At 42.1% G+C, this 17,289-nt stretch overlaps 1 protein-coding gene across 4 annotated transcripts in view; it reads left to right on the top strand.

The window, feature by feature from the left end:
- FCHO2 (FCH and mu domain containing endocytic adaptor 2) overlaps positions 1–17,289 on the top strand; it is a 123,288-nt gene that overhangs the window by 1,715 nt on the left and 104,284 nt on the right. Inside the window, exon 2 of one of the 4 annotated variants that reach the window (XM_042455919.1) lies at positions 15,123–15,185. The exons of the other annotated variants lie outside the window; for them this stretch is intronic. The gene's annotated coding sequence lies outside the window, so the exon portion shown is untranslated. The remainder of the gene's footprint in view (positions 1–15,122; positions 15,186–17,289) is intronic. 4 annotated transcript variants of the gene reach the window in all.

Consider the following 17,289-nt stretch of genomic DNA (forward strand, 5'->3'; position numbering starts at 1 on the left):
TTCAACCATAATTTGAAAGAAGGCTTTTATTATTATGACCTTGAGTTGGGTCCAGATAGAGCCATGGCGGTTCTTAATACTAAATAGAAAGAAGGTGGTTGGTAGCTGTAGAAGAGAAAGAGGAACTGGAGGGAAGCATCCACAGTGGTCCAAAACACCCTGCAGAAATAGTTCAGTTTGAGACTACTTTAACTGCCCTGACTCTGTGCTAGGGAATCCTGGGAATTGTAGTTTATTGTGGCACCAGAGCGCTCTCTGACAGAGAAGGCTAAATGTCTCACAAACACTACAGTTACCAGGATTCTCCAGCACTGAGCCAGGGCAGTTAAAGTGGTGTCAAACTGGATTATTTCGGCAGTGGTTTGGTCTTGTGTTGTACATGTTGCTGTATGTCTCCAAGTCATTTTCGACTTACGGCGACCCTGTCATGGGGTTTTCTTGGCAAGTTTCGGCAGAAGGGGTTTGCTGTTGCCATCCTCTGAGGCTGAGAGAGCATGATATGTATTCATCTCAGAATCCAGGAAAAAAAGCAAGATAGATCTTTCCTGGCAAAGTGGATCATCATTTTAAGTACAGTACAGTAACATGAAAAGTGTAAACAGTTGTTCAAGCTAACAGAGAGTTGGCTGCTGTCCTTACAGTGTTACAAAAGTTTCTGCCTTGGGTGCTGAGTTTCCAAGAATGCCTGTGCAAATTTGATATGTTTAAACTGCTTTTCTCTGAAAACTCAACAAGAAATAGCTCCTCCTGATATTTTATGATTCCCAGTTAAGTTTACAGCCTAGAAAGTAAGCCCCATTGAACCTAATGGAACTTAGGTCTAAGCAGACATCTATAGGGGGGTTGGACTGCAAGTAATGGACATTAAACACCATTTCTCAGCCTTAAAATTCTGCACATATCTAGTCGTGTTGTGAAAGGCTACTCATTCAAAGTACTTTCCTTCCATAGTGATGACTTGGACATTCTGAATTTTACAGCACAGTTCTCTGTATATTTTGCTTCGGTGTTAGTCCTGCTGAATGCACTTCATATAAAGTATGCATGGGATTGCAGCCTTGGCTATTTTCAGATGCTTTGGGTTTTCATGCACAATTTGTGGTCGCAGCTGCTGTCAAAATTAACCAATTGTTGAATGTGCTTTGTTTGGAAATACTGAAAGACAACTTTTTAGAAGCAAAAATAGCTTTACTAGGCAGCATCATAATGTTTGTAAATTCTTGTTAGTAATTCTTTAGTCCATGCCTTGCTACTTCTGTGTTCTAGGTTTGTTAGATAAAGTTGAAATATAAACATCCTGTTTATTCACTGTTGTTGGCAGTTTTGTTGCTGAAGATTAATAATTTGGTTTGGGTTATTTTCTGCCTTTGTTTGGAAAAAGCAGTTTGGAAATATGTGACATTTGTCAGTTCTGGAGTGGAATGTTTAGAACATTTTGTCATGCCAATATCTTGATGATTAGGAAAAGTTCTCATGACAAGTTACATTGAACTTGATATTAAGGGCATAACATGGATTAATCTAGAAAAAACCAATGTTTTAGCTGCATCCACACTGCAGAAATAATCCAGTTCGATGCTGCTTTAATCCTAGACTTCTCTAGACCAGATCAGTGCTATGGAATTCTTGGAATTGTAGTTTCATGACACATTTAGCCTTCTTTGTCAGAGAACTCTGGTGCTACAACAAACTACAGTTCCCAGAATTCCATAGCATTGATCCATGGCAGTTAAAGCAGTGTCAAACTAGATTTTTTTCTACAGTACAGATGCAGCCGCAGTGCCTTGAATTTTTAAAGTAATTTAGGGACTATTTACTCATGACTGTTCATTATGAAAGTGTCTTGCAGGTGAACTTTGCACTGACTGAATTGTTGTGCTGAGAAGGGTCCTGAGTGAAAATTTTTGACAATGATGCAAGGTCAAGATTATTTTTGTAACTGTAAATTTAGCTCTACTGTATTTTATTATTGAAATTCTTCAATTTCTAAAAATCCCTCGTTTGCCCTAATAGTGTTTGAGATGGACATCAGTTTTGAAGCAAAATACCTGTAGATCTATTCAAAAATCTAGCAGCTCTTTGAGTATGCAGCATACTTCAGGAACAGCCTAAGTGTGGTGAGGTATGAACTCTCGCATATTAAAAGAAAAGAAAATTTAAAATCGGTAATATTATGTGAATTTCCAGAATTTTGATGGCAGTTGAACCTTTGGTGGGAGTGGGGAGATTGAAAGAAATTAGAAGTTAGATAGTTAACAGATTTTGAGGCACTGAACTGGTCGATAGGTTAAGGTCCAAAACACACTGCATAAAGAATCCAGTTTGACACTGATTTAACTGCCCTGGCTCAGTGCTAGGGAATTCTGGGAACTGTAGTTTTATGAGACATTTAGCCTTCTCTGTCAGAGAGCTCTGGTGCCACAATAAACTAGTTTCCAAGGCAATTAAAGCTGTCTCAAACTGGATTATTTCTGCAGTATGTTTTGGACCTAAGATGCAGAATGTTTGCCAGTTATGGTGAAAAGGGAAAGTGGAGGAAGTGGGTTAATCAGCGCAGCCCCTGAAAGGTTATTGTAAGTATTCTGCAGATGAGGTTAACATTGAGAGAATGCTTTGCCCATTTCCAGAACTGTGTGCATCCTGCTACATAAAACATGCAGGTATCATGCTGACTTTGATCCAGTGTTATGGAGCACAGCAGGAGAAGGGTGGGGGAGAGGAAGTTTTTGAACAGATGTACTTGCGGGAAGGGGAATACTCATTCTGACTGTGCTACAGGTCCTACGTGTTTGTTCTTACTGAGTTTATTAGCAATATAATAAAATGCACAAAATACCAACCTGTTGTGTAGTTTTAAGATTGTAATAAACTTTTTTCAGAGTTGCTGGATTTAAAAGTATATACCATATAGATTAGACCCAGATTTTGTCCTGTCAGCAGAATAGGGAGAGGTGAGCAACTTGGCTACTTTCCTTGAACCAAAAAGAAGGGCATTGGCAAAACTGAACTTGCTGCAAGGCAAACAGACAGGATGGTGAAGGATTACAAAGCTGAGTCTTATGTGTAATGGTTTAAAGAGATGACTATATTTAACATGGAGAAGAGACAAGTAAAGAGTGATGTGATACGAATATAAGTGAATGATGTACTTCGGAATCCAATCCCAAGAGAATTGGGATTTCCATTCTCTGCTACATTGTCCCAGGATGTGCATATGTACGTGCACACATGCGTGCACACATGCGTGCACACATATGTGCACGCACACACACAAAACTTGAGAATATTTCCCAACCTTTAGGAGCAATTTTTAGATTGCTCAAGAGGCTCATTGAGCAGAAGCAGTGCGGTCCTGGGTACACTATTGAAGGACTAGCACCATTGTGGTAAGCCTATGGCACGCGTGCCATCTCAGGCACACAAAGCCATTTTGGAGGGCACACGGAGATAGGGAGGGCTTGGGGAAGAGAAGGAACAGTACAGGTGTGTGCTTGGGCCTTTGGCTGTCTTCAGGGAAGTCCTGTCCCTAGAGGTTCTGCCCCCAGAAGGCCGAAGTCCTGTCTCCAGAAGGTGGAAGTCCTGCTCCCAGCACCAGGACACCTTTGGGTTTGGGCACTTGGTCCCAAAAAGGTTCGCCATCACTGGACTAGCACATAGAAGATGGAACAAACTTATTTTCTGTTTCTCCAGAGGACAGAAGTAGAACAAATACAACTAAAACTCATTTCAGTTTTATTTTTGCAGCTCTAATTTGGGATTGTATGTACAAAGCCAGAATTAATTTTATTATTGTTTATCCTACAGAGCAACCTGGCTGGCTAGAGTGCACCTTATTTCTTTTGGAAGGGCATTTTTTGTTAGTTTGTAGCTTTAAGGTGAAACTAAAGATCTTCACTGTCACTGAGTACCTGTATTGTAAAAGTGAGTAGGACAATGCTTTGCCTTTCACTTTGCCCTGTTGCTCTCTTATTTGTAGTGTTGCACAACATCCGCTATCAAATTCCATCTAGAGTATTCAGACCTTTGATAGCAGCTGTTGCTCTTTTGCAATGACTTTTTCATATCTTATGCCACAAGGTCTACAACTGAAACACGTTAAGAGTGTAAATTTGATGTGTGTTTATATACAAGAACATGTATCATTCAGGTACATTTGATAGTAAATTGGGATAGCTGCAGATCTTGGTTAACTATGCACACTACAATTTGATTGTGTATAATTTGTGAAAATGCACTGTGGTGATGTTCAGAAGAATAAGTTGTAGTATCAAAAATAAATCTGTATTTTTTTATTGTAACTTTGAAATACACCTTTCAGGAGGAGGATGGGGAAATATAATTTGGGTGGGGAAAAACCCACCCTCTGTTCCCAGGCTGCCTAACATTTTGTAAGACCAGCTTTGTTTATATGAAAAAATGTAAGGGTAACTGTGTTAACCATACAACAAAAGCCAAAATCCACATTGTGATGATGGCTTTAGAAGGCCAAGCAAAAGATCCAAAATGCATCATGCCTTTTGAAACCAACTGGATTTTGCATCAGGCAAATATGAGGAAAAGTCATGGGTACTTGTGCTTTAACTACTTCAGTACAGTGTTAATTTGTATTTTCCTCTCTTTTCAAATCTTCAACAAGCACTTTTGCATATTACTATGGATGAGATTCAAAGCACTACATAGGTTCGCACAATGAACATGGTTGGCTGGCCCCAGTAGGTTTTGATTGTTTTTCTTTGAATAGACAATGGGTCTAAAGTCCCATTTGGCTCATGGAAAGCATTTTCATGATTCTTTGGAACCTGGCCTACATTTTTTTGGCAGGACTGCTATACATTGACACTTGGTGGAAGAGGGTTATGCTGACTGCCCTTAGGTGGCAGTGCAAAATGCTACAGGAAACAATGTGTATTGTTAGACTCTATAGTAGATCTATAAAAACCATAAGGTTTTTGAGAAGATATGACCAAAGTTGTCACTGAATGTCATTTTGATTCAATAAGGGCTATGATAATCCATAACAATGGTTGGCCAGATAGTTTAGCATGCACACTACAGAGTATAACATCATGTTATCCATAGATTAGGACGACGTCTAAAACTGTCATCTGGAGTGTCATTCATATATTTGTACAATATTCCTTTCAAAACATCTTATTTGCCTGCTTGTTCTTGGGGGGACCCCAATTGAGCAATAGCCATTCTCCTTTTTTGTTTTTGTTTTAGAGTCTGTTATGTTGTGTGACTGTAATGTTTTGTGATGCTCATGACTTTTTACATTGGTGATCTCAAATCCTATCCCTGTTGTATGTGGGTAGAGGTTTAGTGATTTAGTACAGTCAGCTTTCCATATCCATGAGTTCTACATCCACAGATTCAACCATACATGACTTGAAAATATTTGCCCCCCCCCAAAAAAAATCCAAATAGCTAACCTTTATTTTGTCGTTTTATGTAAGGCGCACCATTTTACTGTACGTGTATGTGCCTTCAAATTGTCTGTTGACTTATGACATTTGATGTTTTAAGGGAAGGTGGGAATTGTTGGGACATGGGGTTTGTATGTACTTTTAATCTGTAAACTGCCTTGATTGTCATGGACAGGGAGGCAAGACATAAATAAAGTTTTATTATTTATTTATTTATTATCCCCATGAATTTCATAGGATTTTCTAAGGCAAGGAATACTCAGAAGTGGTTTTGCCAGTTCCTGAAATATAGCCCACAGCATCTGGTATTTGTTGGCGTTCCCCCATCCAAGTGCTAAGCAAAGCTGACTGCTTAGCTTCCAAAATCCTTTTAGGGTATTTGGGCTGTAGTACATGATCATTAAAGGAAGAGAAGTCCCCTCTACTTTTCCATTTAGCCACTCTGCTTCTGCGGGATGCCTGACCCTGCTAAAACCAAATGGTACAAAACACTGAACACATCTAACACAGAAACTCAAACAGTCAGTCATACATTTTCTTGACTCATCCAAAGCTCATTGCAATTCTTTTGAAGGTAAACGATTCACACCCTGCCATAAGGCATATTTACATTGGAGTGCCAAGTATGCTGCACCATTGTATATAATGGGGCTTGAGCATCCATGGATTTTGGTATCTACAGGGGTTGGGTTTCCTAGAACTAAATCCCTACAGATAGGAAGGTCCTACTGGACTGGACTGTAAATGTTTAGATATAATATGTTTTTTTCCAGTGCTTATCTGAACACAGTGAAGTGTTACTTGTCATTTAGTTGACTATGTTGACTTCATATTAACACAGTATGTTTAATAGTTTTAATTTCTAACATTTCTGAAAGTGAGTATTCATGATACAGTCTTGCTTCAGATTTTCTAACACCATGTTGGCCTGTACCTGATCGGAGTAGGTGTTTTACCATATAATCAGACAGTAATTATTATTTATGCAACCTCCTCAGCCTATTTAATAATAAAGTCCTGTCGGGATTGGTGGTAAAGACAGAAAGACTGTTATTATAACTAGAGCATAGTATGGGAATACACATACTTTTCGGAATACGACCAAGCTTTCTCTTCAGCTAAATATATCATAGGCCCAAAGAAGGTGAGGATTTTTTCACCACTCTCAACTTCAAGACAATAATTCTTTCCTTTGTTTATCCTGAGAACTGTATACGTATGTGTGTGGTCATGATTTGAAAGGAGAGTGGGTTGGATTCACATTTCATATGTGCAGTTTGTCTGGCAGACACAAACTTCCTTCCGCCTGCTCACCATGGCAGCTGTTCCATACCCATGGAAATGCCGCACTGAGAATGTGGTGTATGTGTATAACCCCCCAAAACTGGATGGGGTGATTTTACATCAGAGGAGGCCTTTTGCTAGTACAAGACAGATTCTGGAAGCAACCTATCGGTGACATATTGGCATTGTCCTGTCTCCCATAAGCCTATATTTCTGTGCTCCCCAAAAACAAAACAAAACAAAAAAAAAACCCACAAAAGAAATGAAAAAAAGAAACATTGCTCTTGCTGTTCCCAAAATCTGCATAACTGTCTTCATCCTTCTAGGCCATCCATTGGGGCTCAGAATGTTTTTATCCTTGTTGCAACATTGCCCCATGATACATCATTATAAGAGAGAAAGGCTGCCATTTAGTTATGTACAAGATAAGGAATAGATCATGAATAGTTTTGGAATGTTTTAAAGACATGGGAGTGCCACTACATTTGATAGTCCTGATGAGAAATCTGTACCTGGGACAAGAGGCTATTGTTAGAACAGAATTTGGAGAAACAGAATGGTTCCCAATTGGCAAAGTTGTCAGGCAAGGCTGCATTTTATTACCCTATTTGTTCCACTAGTATGCGGAAAATATCAAAAGAAAAGCAGGTTTCGACTCAGAAGTAGGAGGAATTAAGATAAAGAGGAAGGAAAATCAACAGTCTTAGCCAGGGGTAGGCAACCTTTTTGAGCCGGGGGCCGGGTTGCTTTCCCTCAGGCGACTGGGGGGCCGGGGGCGGAGCTTCCACCCTCGAGGGGCAGAGCCACATGATGGGGCGGAGCTTCCACCCTCCATGAGCCAGGCCTCCCCATCTTTGCCGGCCCTGACAGGGCCCCAGGCCCCGTCAGAGGCCGGCAGAAAGCCAGTGGGGGCCGCCAGCGCTGGAGGACTCCTCCTCTTGCCGGCCCCTAACAGGGCCCCAGGCCCCGTCAGAGGCTGGCAAAAAGCCGGTGGGAGCCGCCAGCACTGGAGGACTCCAGGGACGGCAGTGGGCCCCTAAGAGACCCCCGCTGCCGCCAGAGGCCTCTTGGAGGACTCCAGGGATGGCAGTGGGCCCTAAGGAGACCCCCTGCCGTCGCTGGAGTCCCTTGGAGGACTCCAGGGATGGCAGCGGGCCCCTAAGAGACCCCCTGCCGCCACCAGAGCCTCTTGGAGGACTCAGGGAGGCAGTGGGCCCCTAAGAGACCCCTGCGTCGCTGGAGTCCTCTTGGAGGACTCCAGGGACGGCAGCGGGCCCTAGAGACCCCTGCTGCCGCCGGAGGCCTCTTGGAGGACTCCAGGGATGGCAGTGGGCCCTAAGAGACCCCGCCGCCGGAGGCCTCTTGGAGGACCCAGGGATGGCAGCGGGCCCCTAAGAGACCCCCTGCGTCGCCGGAGGCCTCTTGGAGGACCCAGGGATGGCAGCGGGCCCCTAAGAGACCCCCTGCCGCGCCGGAGGCCCTTGGAGGACCCAGGGATGGCAGCGGGCCCCTAAGAGACCCCCTGCCGCGCCGGAGTCCTCTTGGAGGACTCCAGGATGGCAGCGGGCCCCTAAGAGACCCCGCCGTCGCCGGAGTCCTCTTGGAGGACTCCAGGGATGGCAGCGGGCCCCAAGAGACCCCCTGCCGTCGCCGGAGTCCTCTTGGAGGACTCCAGGGATGGCAGCGGGCCCCAAAGAGACCCCCTGCCGCCGCTGGAGGCCTCTTGGAGGACCCAGGGACTGCAGCGGGCCCTAAGAGACCCTCCTGCGCCGCCGAGGCCTCTTGGAGGACCAGGGACGGCAGCGGCCTCTAAGAGACCCCCTGCGCCGCCGGAGGGCCTCTTGGAGGACTCCAGCGGCGGCAGCGGGTCCCTAAAGGCCCGCTGCAGCCTCCGAGCCCGTTTGGGACTCCAGCGGAGGCAGCGGGTCTCTTAAAGGCCCGATGCCGCCTCCGGAGCCCCGTTTGGGGACTCCTGGGGCGGCAGCGGGTCTCTTAAAGGCCCGCAGCCCATAGCGGTGAAGTCTCGCGTGACCACAGGTCGCGCGAGACTCGGCGCCATTTTGGGAGAAAAAAAGGCGGTGCCCATAGAGGCAAAAAGCTGGTTTCGGTGGCGGTGGCGGCAGCAGCTGATGCCGCGGGCCGGCCGAAAAGCCTCCGCGGGCTGGGTCCGGGCCGCGGGCCGCAGGTTGCCGACCCATGGTCTTAGTATGTGACAACACCATATTACTAGCAGAAAACATCACAGACTTTGAAAAATTGCTGAGGAAGTTCAAAGAGAAAGTGCAAAGAGAAGCTTAATGCTGAGCTTAAAGGAAACAAAAATAATGACCATGAAAAAATATATAAATTCAACCTAGACAATGAGAAAATCAAAAGAGTCAAAAGAGTTCCTGCACCTAGGATTAAACAATGATCAGAATGTAGCCTGCAGCCAAGAAATAAGAAGATGACTAGGAACAGGAAGATCAGCTATGACAGAACTAGATAAGATCCTAAAGAGTAAAGAAATATAACTGAACACTAAAGCTAGAATTGTCCAAGCCATTGTATTCCCCATCATCATGTACTGATGTGAGAGCTGGGCAGTGAAAAAAGTGGATAAGAAGAAAATAAACTCATTTGAAATGTAGTGCTGGAGAAGAGTGCTGAGAATATCATGAACAGCCAAAACAAACCAATGGGTCCTTGAACAAATCAGGCCTGAAAGCTTCCTGGAAGCCAAGATGATCAAATTGAGGCTATCGTACTTTGGTCATATCATGAGAAGACAGGATTCGTTAGAAAAGACAATAATGCTAGGAAATTAGAGGGTAGTAGAAAGAGAGGAAGGCTGCACATCAGATGGGTGGACTTAATCAGGGAGCACATGTGTCTGAGTTTGCATGACCTGAGCAGAGCAGTGGAGGAGAGGTGATAGTGGAAATGTCTCATCTACAGGGTCACAATGAGTTGGTGTTGGCTCAAGGGCAGTTAACAACAATAAAAGGTCATCTTTAGAGGAGTAGTTATAGTAAAGCAGACTTGATCCTGTAGTCAAAGAAAAAGGTTTGGACTAAACATCTTCCCTTGATTGGCTCTAGTCTTGGCATTATCTGGTCATGAAATTTTGGGAAGTTACAGTATGTATACTATGGTACAGAATTACAGATACTGTAATACAGAATTTCTGAAGCACAATGATGTATTGTGTCCCTACAAACTAAAAGGATGTTCCTGTTTGGCGTGCAAAGTAGCCAAGGGATAACTGCTTTTTGAGGCATCTCAAGAAGGGAAAGGAACATCTTGTTTGTCCCACTTCCCACCATGCTATGTAAGCAATGATTCAGGAGCTTAAGCTCCTGGAAACAAATCTGCATATTCTGATTTTCTATGTGCAATTTAGAAATTGCACAGAATAATGTCTTATTTTGATCACCTTAATTCTTTAATTTGCACCTGCCCTCATAGAATAATAGAATCGAAGAGTTGGAAAAGACCACGAGGGCCATCTAGTCCAACCCCCTGCTATGCAGGAACTCACAATCAAAGCATCGCTGACAGATGGCCACCCAGCTTGTTTATTTTATTTTTTATAGTTTTATTTTCAGAGTTAAAAAAATTATAACTAACATTACATACAAACATAACATGCAAACATAACATCAACAAACTTTAACTATACAGCTGGCCCTTTGTTTTCGTGGGGATCCGTTCCGGACCCCCTCCCCGCGAAAATGGAGGCTCGCATTTATTCAAGCCCCATAGGCTTGAATGGGGTGCGCTGCCGGACGCGCACACTACTGCAAATAGCAGAGGTTGCCCCTCCGCATACTGTATATTCAAGGACTTGGATCGCAGTTCCGTGAGTTATGTACATACATAATTACTAACAAACATGTGAGTTACTTCCTCACAGATTGTAATCACCATGTTTTATGTGTTGTTCTTGATTTTCTCTTACAAAAATAATCCTCGAGGCTTCTATTTTTGTTGCATTTATATTGTTTAGGTAAATTGTGTGTCTAATTTATACTTTAATCCATTATTTAATTCTTATTGCAGTTTATCGTAACTGGAATTTGCTACATATATGCATTCAACTATTGTATGTAATACATCGCCAATTTATTCTAATTTGCAATCATTATTTTCTAATCACTTAATTTTCAGCTATTTCCAAGCCCAGTATCTTTTTTATTGGATACCATTCCTCATTTATCGGATCTATTGATTTGTCCTATATTAGGGCTGTTAAAATGTCCATGTCCATTGATTCTTTTAACTTCACTAGCCATTCTTCAACAGAAGGTATTTGTCTGGTTTTCCAATATTTGGCATATAGAATGCTAGCAGTTGATATCATATATTATTATTATTATTATTATTATTATTATTATTATTATTAACCTTTATTTATAAAGCGCTGTAAATTTACACAGCGCTGTACATACAATCTTTTTAATTGGACGGTTCCTTGCCCTCAGGCTTACAATCTAACAAGACACGACACAAAAGGAGAAGGGAGTGGTGGTGGGGAAGGGACCTCTCTAGTAGCATAATACATATAAAGTATATGGCAATACAGGAAATGATTCAATAAAACAGACAACAAAAGAACATCAAATAGCAAGTGACAGTTATGCAATGCCTGGGAACGCTTCCCTGAACAGGATGGTCTTCAACTCCGTTTTGAAGTACATCTAGCTTCTGTTTAAAGACCTCAAAAGAAGGAGACTCCACCATACTTTGAGGGAGTGTGTTCCAGTTCCAAACCAGTGTATTCTTTTTTAATTTTAATTAATTTGTAATAGTGCAAAAATGAGAGCCAATATAGCGTAGTGGTTTGAGTGTTGGACTAGGAGGAAGGCAATGGCAAACCTGCTATGAACAAATCATGTCAAGAAAACCCTGCGAGAGTCACATTAGGTTTGCTGTAAGTCAGGAATGACTTGAAGGCATGCACCAAAAACCATGCAAGAGTAAATAAAAGATAGGTTGTAGAGTTTTATGATGATCCCTTGTTTCTCACACACTTAAAATGACAACTTTTGTACAGAAACAGCTTCAAAAATTTGGAGTGCTAATTAAAACGTGAGCCAAGTGCAAATCAAGAGGTCACTCCAAATTAATTTCTTAATTCCTGCTTAGATCTTACTTCTAAATTTTTGCAGTTTCCCTTCAATCATTACTTACATCATTATTCAACCAACCTTCTTCTCCATGTTCTCTGTGACTCACACAGATGCACAGTGCATCTCTTGGAACCTTTTAGAGCTATGCATTATGTGTTTAGATGGTGTTCCCTTCCATCTGTTGTGTGTGTGACCAATGAGTTTGCCACCTGAATCCTCCATTCTTTTTTGTCTGCCACAGCATTGTCATTGACAAGAACAATTCTTGAGCATTTCTTTTGGCTTTTTTGGATACTAATAGTCGGTTATTGATTACTGCACTTTGCCCACTCTTTGCCTGGGAGAAAGGCACAACATAGGGCCTTGTACGCCTTGTCAGGAATCAGGCCAAAATTGCTCATCCCAGTTTAAGGCTGTGGGAAAATGCCTTGAAAGCAGTGGACCATGCAGCTGAGAACAGGGCTTTGTATGTGAGCTCTGTTGAGGTCTCCTCTCATTGTCTTTTCCACAACTCCATGTTTTACCAGAGCCCACCAAGGGAGGGACTCAATCAGTGATGTGTTCCTCTTTGATTGGGGAAGTCATTTTGTGTGTGCTTTTCCTCTGTTTCCCCTTGTCAGCAGGATGATAGACAAAATACAATGAGACAGGTCGAGGTGCAGCCTGGTTACTTCTTGTATCCTGGTTCATTCCTCTCCTCTACCTGTCTTGAGGAGAGTTCCTCAGATTGTCACCCCACCTGGATCTTCTTACCATTCCTGAAGGTAGAGTAAAGCACTCAGACCATCAGACACTCAAGCTGACAGTGTGGAAGGTCTTCCTATAGCCTCATTATCTGCTTCTGTCAGGCATTCTTGAAGCAGCTCATAGACTTACCACCCAGTGTACCTATATCTACAGGTGAAACATTATTTAAAAAATATATAATCTCAAGCTATCTCTATGGCTCAAGTGCAGATTAGTCACATTCTGGAGTTTCTCATTTTCTTATCAGGCAGGATCTTTCCCTTTCATCAATCAGATGCTCCATGTTGGTGATCTTGCAGGTCTTATAGAACATCGGCAAGCCTTCCAGTTCTCTATGCCCTTTGGGTTAAGAGGCTCCTGAAAAGATATAAAAAAATCTCTGTTCATCTACCTCCTGCTAGTGCCTTGAACTGGTTCTTTCCTAGTTATCTAAGAAGCCATTTGAACCAATGGCCTTGTGCAATCTACAGCTCTTTACCTAGAAGGCAGCTTTTTTGGTGGTCATAACTTCAGCAAGGAGGGCAAGGAGAACTCTGCCCCCTTAGGGTTAACATTCCTTATCCTCGGTACTATTGAGATAAAGTAGTCTCCAGGACTGATATATACTTCCTCCCTAAGGTGGTTTCTATTCTTCATCTCAACCAGAACATTGTGCTTCTTGCACTTATGCAAAACCCTGTTTCTTACTTAAAACATTCCCTCCACTGTCCAGATGCGTGTATAGATTCCTCATCAACTCCAGTTCCATAGTAGGCGGGGAGGGGGGATTCTTCCAGAAGCCGTGGAAGGGCTTTTTCTAATCTTAATAGTCATGTGGGGGTAGTGGTTGTAGCATATCATTTGTGGACAATTATGGCACAATTAGGGTTGCCAGATTCCAGTCCCTGATACCTGGGCCTCTAATTTGCTAATTATGCATATTATTAATTTTCATTCTGATCATGCAAATTCAAACACATGAATTATTACACTTTTTTTCCATTATGTTTCAATGTCAGTACCAATAACAAGCTAAGAGCTCCTTTTCTCTCCCTTCCCCCCCCCCCCCCCCCCCCCCCCCCCACAAGCTGGTGTGAAGAGAAGGAGGCTTCCAAGCAACTCCAGAGAGTAGAGGGACTTCCTTTACTCTCTTGAGGCTGTTTGACTTGTTGATTTGTTTATTTATCTGAGGTCTTCAGAAATAGATTCTTAAAGAAGACAAAACATATGAATTCTACCAACTCCCTAATCACATTTGGGTCTATCTTCTGATTCCAAGCTTAGGAATTATGTTGCTGTACAGTAGTAGTGATAACTCTGGAGAGGAAGGGTGGTTTTTTTGCTTCCCTTTTCTCTTGAAACATGCTATGCAAGACAAGAAGGGGAACTATTGAGTTTGTGCTGTCATTTCCCCCAAATCCTGATTCTCTTTTGCTGTAGGACACTTGCAAAACTTGAATAGGCTGTTAATCTCCTCCACTCTCAAGGTCTCCTTTTCAAAATCCTTCTCAGCTATGTTCTGTGTCTCAGTTGATCTCATCATAGATTTAGGTGATAGACACTCAATCCACCAAACTCACATTCTTTTAGACCCCTTTTCTTGTCCCAAGGGAGGAAAGTAAAAACTACATGTAGCTGTGTTCTCAGGCTCAGGAATTTAACATAGCTGCTCTCCACTGAAAATGTAATAGCAGAGATAGGTGTTCTTGTCATTGACATTTAATATGAACCCCAAAGCTATGTCTCCAAACAATGAGATGCATTATTGCATTCCTTTTAATTTCTGTGCCTTCGATTCTAAAATCAAAGAGGATGGCTTGCCAGAAAATTAGAGATTGAAAGGCTTTCTATAACCCTATTTGGCACTTGCTTCAGCTTGGTTTATTTAACATATGTACAGTTAAATTCTCAGTCCATGGATTCAACTATCTACAGCTTGAAGATGTTCAAAAAAATGTATAAATTCCCAAAAGCAAACTTTGATTTTTGCCATTTTATATAGAACACCATACCGAGACATTGTGTTTAACAGGTCTTGAGCATCCTTGGATTTTGTTATCCATGGGGGGTGGGGAGATGAGGGGTCTTGGAACCAAACTTCAACAGATACCATGGACCTACTGTAGTAAACAAACGAAAAGTATGTGGAGACAAAGGCTTTCATAGCTGGCATCCACAGTTTTTTGTGGGGTTTCCGGGCTATGTGGCCATGTTCTAGAAGAGTTTCTTCCTTACATTTTGCCAGCATTTATGGCTGACATCTTCAGAAAATGCCTGCCTGGAAAAGAGTTGGGTACAGGGACGTAGCCAGGATTTTAGGAAAGGGGGGGGGGGGGGGGGGCCGAAGTGCCACCCTTAAAAGGGGGGGGGGGGGGGGGGGGGCGGGAGCGCGGCCCTTTTATTTTTTTAAGGGGGGGGGGGGGGTCCGGACCCCTGTTGGGTATATATGTACTGTGTGACTCTGGGAAAGGAGGAGTGGTTTGCATGTGTATTATTCTGTTGCTAATGGTAAATATGATGGCATGGACAATCCTAACTTTAGTATTCAATGATACGATATATCCTTATACTTCAGAATCTTGTCTGGGTCCTTCATACTTGCCCTTCTGAATCCATTCTGATGAATGACTGAACCAAGGTATGGGAAATTTTAAACTATTTCAGTGTCTTCATCTGTTTTAAAGTTATGTAAATCATCTGAAGTCATTGTTTTTGGGTTTTTTCACTTTCTTTTTTGGCTTTCTTTGGTAATCGTTCTAAGTCTTGGTTATTTTCTGCTAGTAATATGGTGTCATCTGCATATTTTAAATTGTTGATGTTTTTTCCTCCAATTTTCATACCTTCCTCCTCCTAATATAATCCCGATTTACGTATGACATGTTCAGTATACAAGTTAAACAGATAAGGTGAAAAACGGCAGCCTTTCCTGATCTTCTTGCCATTTGGAAACCATTAGTAAATTATTTCTCTGTAGCTTGAAGCAGCTCTATTGGTATGCCATCTGTTCCTGGTGAATTATTTCTGCCAAGTGCTCTAAGTGCAGCTTCACTGTCACTTTCTAAAATCATAGGTTCATCTTCAAATGGTTCTTCCTTGAATGAATCTGTCAACCTTTCATCTCTTATAGTTCTTCAGTGTACAGTGGGCTCTTGGTATCCGCCAGAGCTTGGTTCCAGCCGTCGAGAGGATACCAATATCCATTATATACAGTGGCATAGTAAAATAGTGTCCCTTATACAGTGTGCCTTGCCTTACGTGTGTATCCATTCTGGACCCCCCCGCGTAAGACCAATTCCGCGTATGCTCTAGCCCCATTGAAAATAATGGGGCTTGCGCATGCGGCAGCATGTGGTGCCATTTTCTGTTTGTCATGCAGCTTTCAGCTTATGCTGAAAGCTGTGCGTAGTGCTCCCACATATTTTTTTTTTTTTTTTTGGGTGGGGGATATTTTTCAAATCATGGGTGGTTGAATCTGTGGATCCAAAATCCATGGATACATAGGGCTTTTTATTTTGACTTGGTCATGTAATGTATGAGCATCTCCACTCTTTGTTTAAATTTCTCTCTGATTTGTCAGGTCTTTCGAAAGAGGTTTCTTTTTTTCTCCTTTTTTGTTATTACCTTCTATTTACTTGCATTGTTTATTATAGCATTTAGGGTTCTGACTCTATTTCTGTTAAGGTAAAGGTAAAGGTAGTCCCTTGAATGTCTAGTTGTAACCGACTGTAGGTGCCAGTGCTCATCTCCATTACTAAGCCAAAGAGCTAGTGTTGTCCGAGGACTACTCTGGTGGTCATATGGCCAGCATGACTACACTGAAAGCTATTATCTTCCCACTGAAGTGGTACCTATTAATCTACTTGTATTTGCATGCTTTCAATCTGCTAGGTTGGCAGAAGCTAGGACTGGTGAAAGGAGCTCACCCCATCATGCAGCACTTGGGCCTCGAACTGCCAACCTTCCAATTGTCAGAACTGGTGTCTTAACCATGAAACCACCGCATCCCTATTTCTGTTACCTTTTGCTTCTTGTATGTTTTTAGATGCTTGAAGAGTGGTTTGGCTGGCACCATCCTCCATAATCCCTTCATGTTTGCTGCCTGTAGGCTGTACTCTAATAGACTGTGATGTGAGGAGAACTGTGGTGGAAATTCAACTTAATTTTTAAACATAAAAATCATTATGAAGGAATGAGTTTCTGTGAGAATACTTTATTTTAACCTGAGAGAAATTCAAAGGAAAACACCTTGTTCTTCTAATAGGATATAGCAGAAGGGAGGACATCTATATTTTTATACTCTTATTTAAATCTCTGTCAAACACAACAACTGAAATTCATTTCTTTTGTCAGGTTTAGAAATGGAATTGTTTCTCCTGCACAAAATAACATAGATAGGATATTGGAGAAGAATTTCCAGTGTACCCAAGTGTATTTTTATTTAGAGTGCTATGATAGGTTTGCCTTAGTATCATCATACTTGCAAACGACTTGAAGGCAAACATCAACATACATTTTTTATTTAAGATGTTTCTGTACTGCCTCCCAGCCCACAAGGGCTCCTGAAGCAATGAACAAAAAACAAACAACTATGCAAAAATAAAAGCATTTTCAAACACATTGTCTTCCCAAACTCTTGCTTTGAACATGGAGTCCATGTCAGAATGGTTTTGAGTAACTTTCCCCACAAAGTTTTAACAAATTTATCACAGCACTTTTCTAAGGGATTCTCCTCAGACATTTGA

The sequence above is a fragment of the Sceloporus undulatus genome, chromosome 2 (assembly GCF_019175285.1).
Source record: "Sceloporus undulatus isolate JIND9_A2432 ecotype Alabama chromosome 2, SceUnd_v1.1, whole genome shotgun sequence".
Taxonomy (NCBI): domain Eukaryota; kingdom Metazoa; phylum Chordata; class Lepidosauria; order Squamata; family Phrynosomatidae; genus Sceloporus; species Sceloporus undulatus.